This window comes from Oryctolagus cuniculus, chromosome 7, assembly GCF_964237555.1.
Source record: "Oryctolagus cuniculus chromosome 7, mOryCun1.1, whole genome shotgun sequence".
Taxonomy (NCBI): domain Eukaryota; kingdom Metazoa; phylum Chordata; class Mammalia; order Lagomorpha; family Leporidae; genus Oryctolagus; species Oryctolagus cuniculus.
The window spans coordinates 43,405,941-43,417,012 of NC_091438.1; the positions used below are offsets into that span (position 1 = coordinate 43,405,941).

Consider the following 11,072-nt stretch of genomic DNA (forward strand, 5'->3'; position numbering starts at 1 on the left):
AAAATTTCACTTGAAAAGTGGGGGGGGGGCACCTACCATCTGCTGCTTCATTTTCTTCTCTCCCTCTCTTTCTTTCTTTCTTTTTTTTTTTTTTAATATTTTGCTTATTTGAGAGATAGAGTTACAGACAGAGAGAGGGAGAGACAGAGAGAAAGGTCTCCCATCTACTGGTTTACTCCCCAAATGGCCGCAACAGCCAGAGCAGGGCCAATCAACCTGAAGCCAGGAGCCAGAAGCTTCTTTCGGGTCTCCCACGTGGGTGCAGGGGCCCAACCACTTGGGCCATCTTCCACTCTTTCCCAGGCCATAGCAGAGAGCTGGATCAAAGAGGAGCAGCCGGGGCGTGAACCAGCACCCATATGGGATGCCGGCACAGCAGACGGAGGCTTTTCCTTCTACGTCACAGCGTAGATCCCTGCTGCTTCATTTTCTAAATGTCCACAGCAGCCCGGGCTGGGCCAGACTGAAGCTGGGGGTGGGGAAGTCCGTCTGGGCCTCCCGCATGAGAGGCAGGGACCCAGGTACTTGGCCATCACGTGCTGCCTCCCGGGGTGCGTCAGCAGGCAGCTGGACTCGGGAGTGAACTGAGGCCCAGGCATTCCGACGGGGACTACAGTGTCCCAAGTGACGTCGGAACCTCTACACCCAATGCCTGCCCAGCATCGCTGGATTTCCACCCAGCCCAGTCCGCCCTCCCTGTGTTTCCTTCCTCCGAAAGCGGCACTAACTAATCGCCAAACAGACCAGAGCAAGACTTCCCTGTTCCGTCCTCTCTCTAGCCCATCAAGCCGCCCTCAGCACGTCCCATCAGCTCTGCCTGCAGTCCGGGCCAGCTCCGCCTCGTCCACCTGGGCCCTGTGGCCATCATTTTTCCCCCAGAGCTGGGCCACAGCCCCCGCCCCCACCTCACCCCTCTGGTCCCATTCTTCACACATAGTTGAGGTCCTGTTCCGTGTCATCACCTATGCTCCCCTGGCCAAACCCTGCAGGGGCTCTAGCACCAGGGAATTCACTTAGAACGTAGGCTGGAGACAACTTCTCAGGGAGTACATTAACTCGTTCAGAGGCGCCTCCTTGATGGTTCCACCATACACCTGCGAGCAAGCTCCCACAGACACCTGACGCACAGACGGGTGTGCCCGATGCTCTCCACACACACACACACACACACACACACAGGGGTACAATCACACACACACAGAGTCACATACACAATACACGAATACTGGCGGGTGTGCCCGATGCTCTCCACACACACACACACACACACACACACACAGGCAGGGGTACAATCACACACAGAGTCACATACACAATACACGAATACTGATGGGTGTGCCCGATGCTCTCCACACACACACACACACACACACAGGGGTACAACCACACACACACACAGTCACATACACAATACATGAATACAGACGGGTGTGCCTGATGCTCTCCACACACACACACACACGTATAGTTATAAACATAGACACAGACACATTCACACACAGACACACACACACAGACTCGGCATGCCTGATGCTCTCTACACACACACATGTGCACACACACACATGCACACACACACCCTGACTTGCTTGCCTGATGGTCTCTATAGCAGTCACACACATGATCATCTGCACCTGCGCGGGGTGGGGGGGCTCCCTGCTGGCCCAGGTGTGGATGCGGAAGTCGCTTCTGTAAGGTGGCACAGTGTTTGCATATCACCCGTGCTGCCCTGACCTCAATCCTTATCAGACCTAACACCCGGAAAACACTATGCAAACAGCTGGCTTATTGGGTTATTCGGGAGTAGTGCAAGGGGAGAAAGTCCGATACATATGATGCATATGTTTATATTTGATATGTGATATGAGACAGAAGCGATTTTTCCCCCGAATATTTTCAACCCATGCTGGTTGAATCCTTGGATATGGAGCCTATGGGTAGAGAGGGTTAAATGCGTGTGTGTGATGGTGTCTCTGTCTATGTGTGTGTGATTATGTAATATATTCATGTGTGTGTGGCTGTGTCTATATGTGTGTGTGATTTTGTGTTTATGTGTGTGTGCTTTTATGTGTACTCTTCCTTTTAAAGATTTATTTATTTGAAAGGTAAAGTGACACAGAGAGGGAGAGAGGATTAGCCAGAGACAGAAAGATCTCCCATCTACTGGTTCACTCACAACAGCCAGAGCAAGGCCACACTGAAGCCAGGAGTCAGGAACCCCGTTTGGGACTCCCACATGTGTAGCAGGGACCTAACTGATCTGCTGCTGCCTCCCAGGCACATTAGCAGGAAGTTGAATTAGAGGCAGAGCAGCTGGGACTCCAAATACCAAGTACTCTGATGTGGGATGTAGGCATTGCAAGCTGCAGCTTAACTGGCTGCACCACAAGGCACACACACACACACACACACACACAGAGACAGAAAGAGAGAGAGAGAGAGAGAGAGAGAGAGAGAGAGAGAGAGAGATGCTCTCTGTTCTATCTGTTTCATGTTTCTCTGGGCAGAGACTTGGTTCTCTACTGTAGAGAACAGTGCCCAGGTAGAGGAGGGCACTGGGCATACAGAGGGATTTTAGAACACAGGAAGGGCGTGACTCCAGCCTCGGAACACCAGGCAAAAAGACTTCCAGGAGCACACAGATGAAAACAGCAATCCGCACGCCCCGAATGGTGAGACCCGGCCCCTTCCCCTACCACTTCCTGAAGACAGAGTCCTACTTCCAGGAGGGAGAGTGGAGGCTTCTTTCCTGGACGCCAGTCCAGAGCGAGGTCCTGACAGAAGCAGGCCAGAAGATACGGGGACGCCGCCAGCCAATGTCCTGGGATCCTTTCCTTCCACCCGCACTGCCATTCTCTTCCTGCAAATGTTTTTAAACACATACTAATTGCCAGACATTATCAAGGTGCTAGGACTCTATTTGTAAACAAAACTGCCCTAGATCCTTGCCTTGAGGAGTTTACATTCCAGAGGGCGTGCGGTCACAAAGCCAGCTCACCCATCCTGCCAGCCACCAGCTTTTATGTGGTCAGCTGAGATACATACAGACGGGGCTGGTGCTGTGGCATAGCCAGGAAAGCTGCAGCCTGCGATGCGGGCATCCCTGTGGGTGCCAGTTTGAGTCCCAGCTGCTCTGGACTTGGGCCATCTACTGCTGCTTTCCCAGGCACATTAGCACGGAGTTGGATTGGAAGTGGAGCAGCCGGAACTTGAACCTGTGGCCATATGGGATGCCGGTGCCACAGGCCAGGGCTTTAACCCACTGCACCAGCCCCTCCCCCAACCAACATCTTAACTGCTAGGCTAAATGCAGTCCCAATTTTGAAATTTAAGCTCATTTTTCAATAGGTAATGCATTCACATGGTTCAAAAATCAAAATGATTGGAGCAGGAGCTGACGTTGTGGTATAGCCAGTAAAGCCGCCACCTGCAACACCTGTACTCTATGTGGATGCCAGTTCGAGTCTTGGCTGCTCCACTTCCAACTCTCTGCTAATGGCTGGGGAAAGCAGTAGAAGATCGCCCAAGTACTTGGGTCCCTGCACCCACGTGGGAGACCTGGAAAAATCTCCTGGCTTCAGCCTTGCCCAGCCCTGGCCAATTTGGCCATTGTGGCCATTTGGGGAGTGAGCCAGCAGATGGAGGATCTCTCTCTCTCTCGCTCTCACTCTCGCTCTGTCTTTTGCTCTGTCTCCATAACTCTGTTTTTCAAATAAATAAATAAATAAATAAATATTAGGGAAAAAAAAGACTGGCGCAGGTGTTCTGGCTAGTGATGGAGGCGCGGAGTCAGCTTCCTGTGCAGACCTGGACGATGCTTGTGAGTGCCCCTGTGACGGGGCTCTTGACACCCGGTGGAGGACCTCTGTGAGCCATGGTAGACATTCAGGGGCGAGCGCACTTTCTCTGTCCGTGTGACTCTCCACCTTGCAAATAAAAAGAATGATTTTAAGAGCAAAATGACTCCACACACATCATCTCCCCCTCGAATAGGCTATCATCTATCTATCTATCTATCTATCTATCTATCTATCTATCTATCTATCATCTATCTCTACATATATATGTATTTCATTAGCTTGTCAAGTACACTGCCAGTGGGTTTTCTAAAAGTTTCCTTACAAAATGTATAACATAAAACTTATCAACATTATCATTTAAAGGTTTTTATTAGCAGTCATTGTCTCCATTTGTGGGCTATGGTGTGACCTCCTGGTTCAAGTATACCAAGGACACTGATGGAGATGAATGATCAGTGTTTCCCCTTGTGGACACTGCTTCCTGGATGGTTCTTGGAGGTGCTTTCTTCTGTTTGTTCATAGAATACCTGCGGGTCATGGTGAACTCTCCTCTGCCCACTCGCCATTGGCACCAGCATCATCCCCTCGGACTCTGAATGGTCCCCATTGTCTCAACTCCCTCCATCCACTCCCTCCCACTGCTTCCTGCCTCTAGTCATCACCATTCTGTGTTCAGATTGAGTTCCTTATTTTATTTGTCTTGCTTTATTTTATTTACTTGAAAAGCAGAGTTACAGAGAGAGAGAGAGAGAGAGAGAGAGAGAGATCTTCCATCTGCTGGTTCACTCCCAAAATGGCCACAATGGTCAGGGCTGAGCCAGCCTAAAGCCAGGAGCCAGGAGCTCCATCCAGGTCTCCCACACGGGTTCAGGGGCCCAAGCACTTGGGCCATCTTCCACTGCTTTCCAAGGCCATAGCAGAGAGCTGGATTGGAAGTGGAGCAGCAGGGACTTGGACAGGCACTCATATGGGATGTCAGCTTCACAGGCAGTGACTTAACCTGCTGCACCACAGTGGGGTGCACAGATGGAGGTTTTTATTTTTAGCTTCTGCATATGAGGGTGAACATGTGGCATTTGTCTTTCTGTGTCTGACTTATTTCACCTAACACGATATCCTTCAGTTCATCCACTTTGCTGCAAATGACATGACTTCATTCTTTTTTAGGGCTGAATAGTGTTCCACTGCGTACACCACACTTTGTTTTATCTATTCATTTGATGATGGATGCCAGGGCTTTAGGCTAGGGCTTTAATCCATTGCACCACAGCGCCGGCTCCCTTGCATGTGTCTTTTTTTTTTTTTTGAAAGTCAGAGTTACACAGAGAGAGGAGAGTCAGAGAGAGGGAGAGAGAGAGAGAGAGAGAGAGAGAGAGAGAGAGAGGTCTTCCATCCGCTGGTTCACTCCCCAGATGGCCACAATGGCCGCAGCTGTGCCGTTCCAAAGCCAGGAGCCAGGAGTTTCTTCCTGGTCTCCCACACAGGTGCAGGGACCCAAGGACTTGGGCCATCATCCACTGCATTCCCAGGCCATAGCAAGAGAGCTGGATCAGAAGTGGAGCAGCCGGGTCTCGAACCGGCACCCATATGAGATGCCAGTGCTTCAGGCCAGGACGTTAACCCACTGTGTCACAGTGCTGGCCTGGCAACTTCACCATTTTTAAGTGTGCAGTTCAGCAGTCTTAACTACATTCACGGAGTTATGCTCCGGTGGCTTTGTTGTTGTTGTTGTTGTTTCCCCCGACAAGATACAAGTAAATATGAGTGCATGACCTTATCCTCCTCACCTGCTGTAGGCATTGTTCTTCACTGTGCTGTCCCACTTTATGATAACCCTGGAGGTCTTGCCGGGGAGAGCTCTGCGTGGTTTTGTCTGATGGCTCAGGGTGGCATTGTGTGCATGTGCGGTAGTTTATTTAAGCAACCTTCCATAGGAGGATGCTTGGGTCGGTTCCAGTATTTTACTATTGTGAGTGCCACAATGAATAACTCTACACGTCATTTTTAATGTGCTCAGACATAGCTGCAGGACAAATTCCCAGAAGTGGGATTGCGGGTTAAAGGGTAAACGCATTTGTAATTTTGCTGCTATCACCAACCCCCTTCCGTGTGAGTTACACTTTTTTCCCTTCCCACTGGCACCGTACGAAAACGCCTGTTCCCTGAAGCCACATCAACAGACGCTGTTGTAAACTCTTGGAGTTTTGCCAAGCTGATAAATGAGAAATGCTATCGCAGTGTAGTTTTAATTTTCATTTATCTTCTGTGTGAGATCGAGCATCTTTTTAAAAATTTAAAAGCTATTTGCATTTCCTTCCTGTGTGCTCTCCATGTTCTTTGGCCATTTCTCTCCCGGATTGTTGGTCTTCCCAGTTAATTATTAACTCTAAGGAAAATACAAGGATGGATCACAGTACATTATGTGGTTCAACGGTGAATAATTGTTGCAGTTTCACAATCACCTAATTGCTCAATACCGAACAAAGCAACATTTTGGATTTAACTCTATTGGGAGGGTGGGGTGGAGTTGATGTGTCCGAGCGTTGAGAGGTACAACAGAGAACTGAATCCTCCAGGTCCTGTGAGAAGTCAGTGGAGAAAGCCTAACACTGAACACAGGAAAAAGGGAAAAGACACGACACTCCAACGTCTCCTTCAGAAATCTGAAGGTGGGGCCAGCACTGTGGTGCAGCAAGTTAAGGCGCTGCTTGCACCTCCAGCATCCCATCCTGGAATGCAGGTTCGAGTCCTGGCTATGCCACTTCCTAGCCAGCTTCTTGCTATTGCACAGGGGAAACCAGTGGAAGATGGACTAAGTGCTTGGCCTCCTTGTCACCCATGTGGGAGACCCGGATGTCTTTGGGGCCATCTGGGGGAGTGAACCAGTGCATGCAAGAGCTCTGTCTCTTTTTCTGATGCTCTGTTTTGCAAATAAGTAAATAATATGTAAGAGATTTTTTTAAAAAATTATTTATTTATTTGCAAATCAGAGTTACACACAGAGAGGAGAGGCAGAGAGAGAAAGAGAGAGAGAGAGAAAGAGAGAGAGAGAGATCTTCCATCCAACTGGCTGCAACAGCCGGAGCTGCGCCAATCTGAAGCCAGGAGCCAGGAGCTTTTGTCAGGTCTCCCACGTGGGTGCAGGGGCCCAAGGACTCAGGCCATCTTCTACTGCTTTCCCAGGCCATAGCAGAGAGCTGGATCAGAAGTAGAGCAGCTGGACTCGAACCGTCGCCCATATGGGATGACAGCACTGCAGGTGGCGGCTTTACCCACTATGACACAGTGCCGGTCCCAGTAGATTTTTTTAAAGTAAAAGCTGGAGCCAGCATTGTGGCACAGCAGGGTACGCCACCGTCTGCAATGTCATCACCCCATGTGGGCTCTCGGTCCAGTCCGGCTGCTCCACTTCCTACCCGGCTTCTTGCTGGTGCGCCTGGGAAAGCAGTGAAAGATGGCCCAGGTCTTTGGGCACCTGCACTCACGTGGGAGAACCAGCTGGATGTCCAGGCTCATCACTTCCCATGGCCATCGCAGCCATTTGGGGGAGTGAACCAGCCCGTGGAATCTCATTCTCTCTCTCCCTCTTCTCTCTGTAACACTGCCTTTCAAATTAATTAATTAATTAATTAATTTTAAAAAGTAAAAGCAAAACAATGAAGGGAAGTACAGGAAGAAACCATCAGAAGTGTTTGCTGTGGGGTCGCGACTGTGATTGGCAGCCAGGGAAGGGCGGGGCAGGGGCTGTCCTCCCATCACGGCCCTTCAGTCCGGTTGGACCCTCTATGTAACGGTGCAACTGTGATACAACACCGTTAAAGGCGCACAATTAAAAGAGGTGGTGTGTGCATTACAGGATAGAGCTCCTGCTTTTAAAATAGCGGGGAGTATTACAAGGTGTGCCCGCAGGGATGTGTGCTGGCGGCTGCAGAGGGAAGGGGCCACCGCAAAAGGTCCAGCGCCGTCTTTTGGTAAAGAATGAACTTCACGTGGCGCGAAGTCTCTTCCAACATCACGGGCTGACTCGGGCCGGGCTGCAGTCCCAGGGGCCACCTTCTACCCTGCTGCCTGTTAACCAGGGGCAAAGCTGACCGGCTGGGTGACATAAGGGTATGCAGCCAGAGGACAAAAGGCAGATCGGGGTGGTGGTCCCCGAGAGAGAGAGAGAGAGAGAGAGAGAGAGAGAGAGAGAGAGAGACTCAGAGAGAGAGAGCCTCAGAGAGCGAGCGAGCTCTGGAGATCTGCAGAGTCCCTGTCCAGCCTTGGGGTGCGAGTCTGTGAGCAAATGCCCAGCATGCTGGGGGGACAGCAGCGCAGGAAAGGAGCCGGCCACGCCCAGAGCCCACCAGAGCCCCTCTGGCCAGGGACACTCTGCGCTCGTCCCCAGCCCAGTGCGGAGAACTGACAGTTAGCGCCAAGCCTGTCAGCTCTAAATGGATTCTTTCTTGCCGGCTCTGTGGAAATGGAGCCAAGCCTCTCAGGGTGCTGGGCTGCCAGCTGGCAGGCTGAGTTCGCAGCCGCGGGGGCTGGGGAGACCCAGCAGGAGGAAGGCGCCCTCCCCATGCCTGCTTCCCGGCTGCACCCAGGGAGTGGCTCCTGGGGGACTGTGTCCCGGCCCCGGCCCCCGCAATCCTGGCTGCAGCTTCCATGGACTGTGCCTGCATCTTTTACAGCTGTTTGTTTTTCACTAACCCATCCCTCCTGACTAATGGCTTGTTACAGTTAATAATTCTTTAAACTTTGCCTGTTATACCCCGTCATCTGACTGGGGGTTGGTTGGTAGATGGGGCACAGTCCTTTTTTTTTTTTTTTCAAAGATTTATTTATTTATTTGAAAGGCTGAGTTACAGAGAGAGAGAGAGAGAGAGAGAGAGGTTTTCCATCCGCTGGTTCACTCCCCAAGTGGCCACAACAGCTGGAGCTGCACTGATCCGAAGCCAGGAGCCAGGAGCTTCTTCCGGGTCTCCCACACAGGTGCAGGGGCCCAAGGACTTGGGCCATCATCTACTGCTTTCCCAGGCCATAGTAGAGAGCTGGATCGGAAGTGGAGCAGCTGGGACTCGAACCAGCACCCATATGGGATGCCAGCACTGTAGGAGGAGGCTTTACCTGCTACGCCACAGCACTGGCCCCAGTGCAGCCCTTAGAACGTACTGCCTCAAGTGGCCAGACCAAAGCAACTCAGACCAAATGCTGTTCTGGTCTTGCCAGAAGGCAAACCTTACCTCGACTTATGTTCCTCAGTGATACAGCCACGGCCCCAGCAAGGCTCAGAATACTCAAAGGAGAACAAAAAACCCAGCACCAAACACTTAAAACACTCAGTGCCTGGCATCCAATCAAGAATTACCAGGAGTCAGTGCTGTGGCCCAGCAGGTAAAAGCCCTTGCCTGAAGCGCCGGCATCCCCTATGGGCACCGGTTCTAGTCCCAGCTGCTCCTCTTCCAATCTAGCTCCCTGTTAATGGCCTGGAGGATGGCTCAAGTCCTTGGGCCCCTGCACCCATGGTGGGAGACCCAGATGAAGCTATTGGCTCCCGGCTTTGGCCTACCCAGCCCTGGCCGTTGTGGCCATCTGGAGAGTAAACCAGCAGATGGAGAATCTCTCTCTCTCTCTCTCTCTCCTTTTGAAATAAACAAATAAACTTTTGGGAAAAAAAAAAAAAGAATTACCAGACAGGTGCTGGCACTGTGGCATATTAGGTTAAGCCAGTCCCTATGATGCCAGCATTCCCCCCCCCCCTTTTTTTTTGGACAGGCAGAGTGGACAGTGAGAGAGAGAGAGAGAAAGGTCTTCCTTTGCCATTGGTTCATCCCCCAATGGCCGCTGCGGCCCACGTGCTGCAGCCGGTGCACCGCGCTGATCTGAAGCCAGGAGCCAGGTGCTTCTCCTGGTCTCCCATGCAGGTGCAGGGCCCAAGTACTTGGGCCATCCTCCTCTGCACTCCCGGGCCACAGCAGAGAGCTGGCCTGGAAGAGGGGCAACCGGGACAGAATCCAGCACCCCGACCGGGACTAGAACCCAGTGTGCCGGCGCCGCAGGCAGAGGATTAGCCTAGTGAGCTGCGGCGCCGGCCACCAGCATCCCATATGGGTGCCAGTTTGAGTCCTGGCTGCTCCACTTCCAATCCAGCTCCCTGCTAATGGACTAGGGGAAGCAGCAGAGAATCTCTTTCTCTCTCTTTCTGTAACTCTGACTTTCAAATAAATAAGTAAATCCTTGAAAACAAAACAAAACCATAAACCTAAAAAATCAGCAAGTTGGGGAATAACCTCGAGCAACCTGTGTGGCTTTTGGGGACCGAGATAGATGGGAGGGGAACAATGGATTAATATGTGAGGAAATAGGGCCAGGAAGTGCCCCTGTTTGGTGAAAGCTAAAAACCCACGTACCTAAGGAGGTCAGCAAACTCTAAACATGAGAAATATGGAAATGCCACATGAAGGCACGTCACCATCTGCCTTCATCCCTGCACAATCCCAGAGAGAGAGAGAGAGAGAGAGAGAGAGAGAGAGAGAGAGGTCTTCCCTGCACCCAGTGGTCCACACCCCAAATATCGGCAATAGCTGGGGCTGGGCCAAGCTGAAGTCAGGAGCCCAGAACTGAATCTGGACCTCCCACTGCTGCCCTCACCTGCTGCCGCCCAGGGTGTGCATCAGCAGAAAGCTGAGACTCAACCTAGGCACTTCAACAAGGGATGCCAACATCCCAAGCAGTCTCTCTCTCTCTCTCTCTCTCTCTCTCTCTCTCTCTCTCTAAGATTTGTTTATTTGAAAGTCAGAGTTACAGGGGATGGTGCCGTGGTGCAGTGGGTTAAAAGCCCTGGCCTGCAGTGCTAGCATCCCATATGGGTACCTGTTTGAATCCCAGCTGCTCCACTTCTGATCCAGCTTCCTGCTAATGCGCCTGGGAAAGCAGTGGGGGATGATCCAAGTGCTTGGGTCCCTGTACCTATGTGAGAGACCTGAAAGAAGCTCCTGGCTCCTGGCTTCAGATCGGCTCAGCCTGGGCCACTGCAGCCATTTGGGGAATGAACCAGCAGATGGAAGACCTCTCTCTATATATATATCTACCTCTCTCTGTAACTCTGTCTTTCAAATAAATAAAATATATCTTAAAAAGAAATAAAGAAAGTCAGAGCTACAGCAACAGAGAGAGACACACAGCAAGAGATTGTGCATCTGTTGGTTTACTCCCCAGATGGCTGTTGGGTTGGGCCAGGTGAAGTCAGGAGCCAGGAACTCCATCCGGGTCTCCCACCTGGGTGCAGGG

At 51.4% G+C, this 11,072-nt stretch overlaps 1 long non-coding RNA gene across 1 annotated transcript; it reads right to left on the bottom strand.

Annotated features, from left to right (window-relative positions):
• Positions 1-1,850: 1,850 nt before the first annotated feature.
• LOC138850308 (uncharacterized) lies at positions 1,851-5,700 on the bottom strand. Its single transcript, XR_011390031.1, has 3 exons — positions 5,588-5,700; positions 3,808-3,926; positions 1,851-2,860 (listed from the first exon to the last, which is right to left on the bottom strand). It is a non-coding gene; the product is annotated as an uncharacterized lncRNA (long non-coding RNA).
• Positions 5,701-11,072: the final 5,372 nt, after the last annotated feature.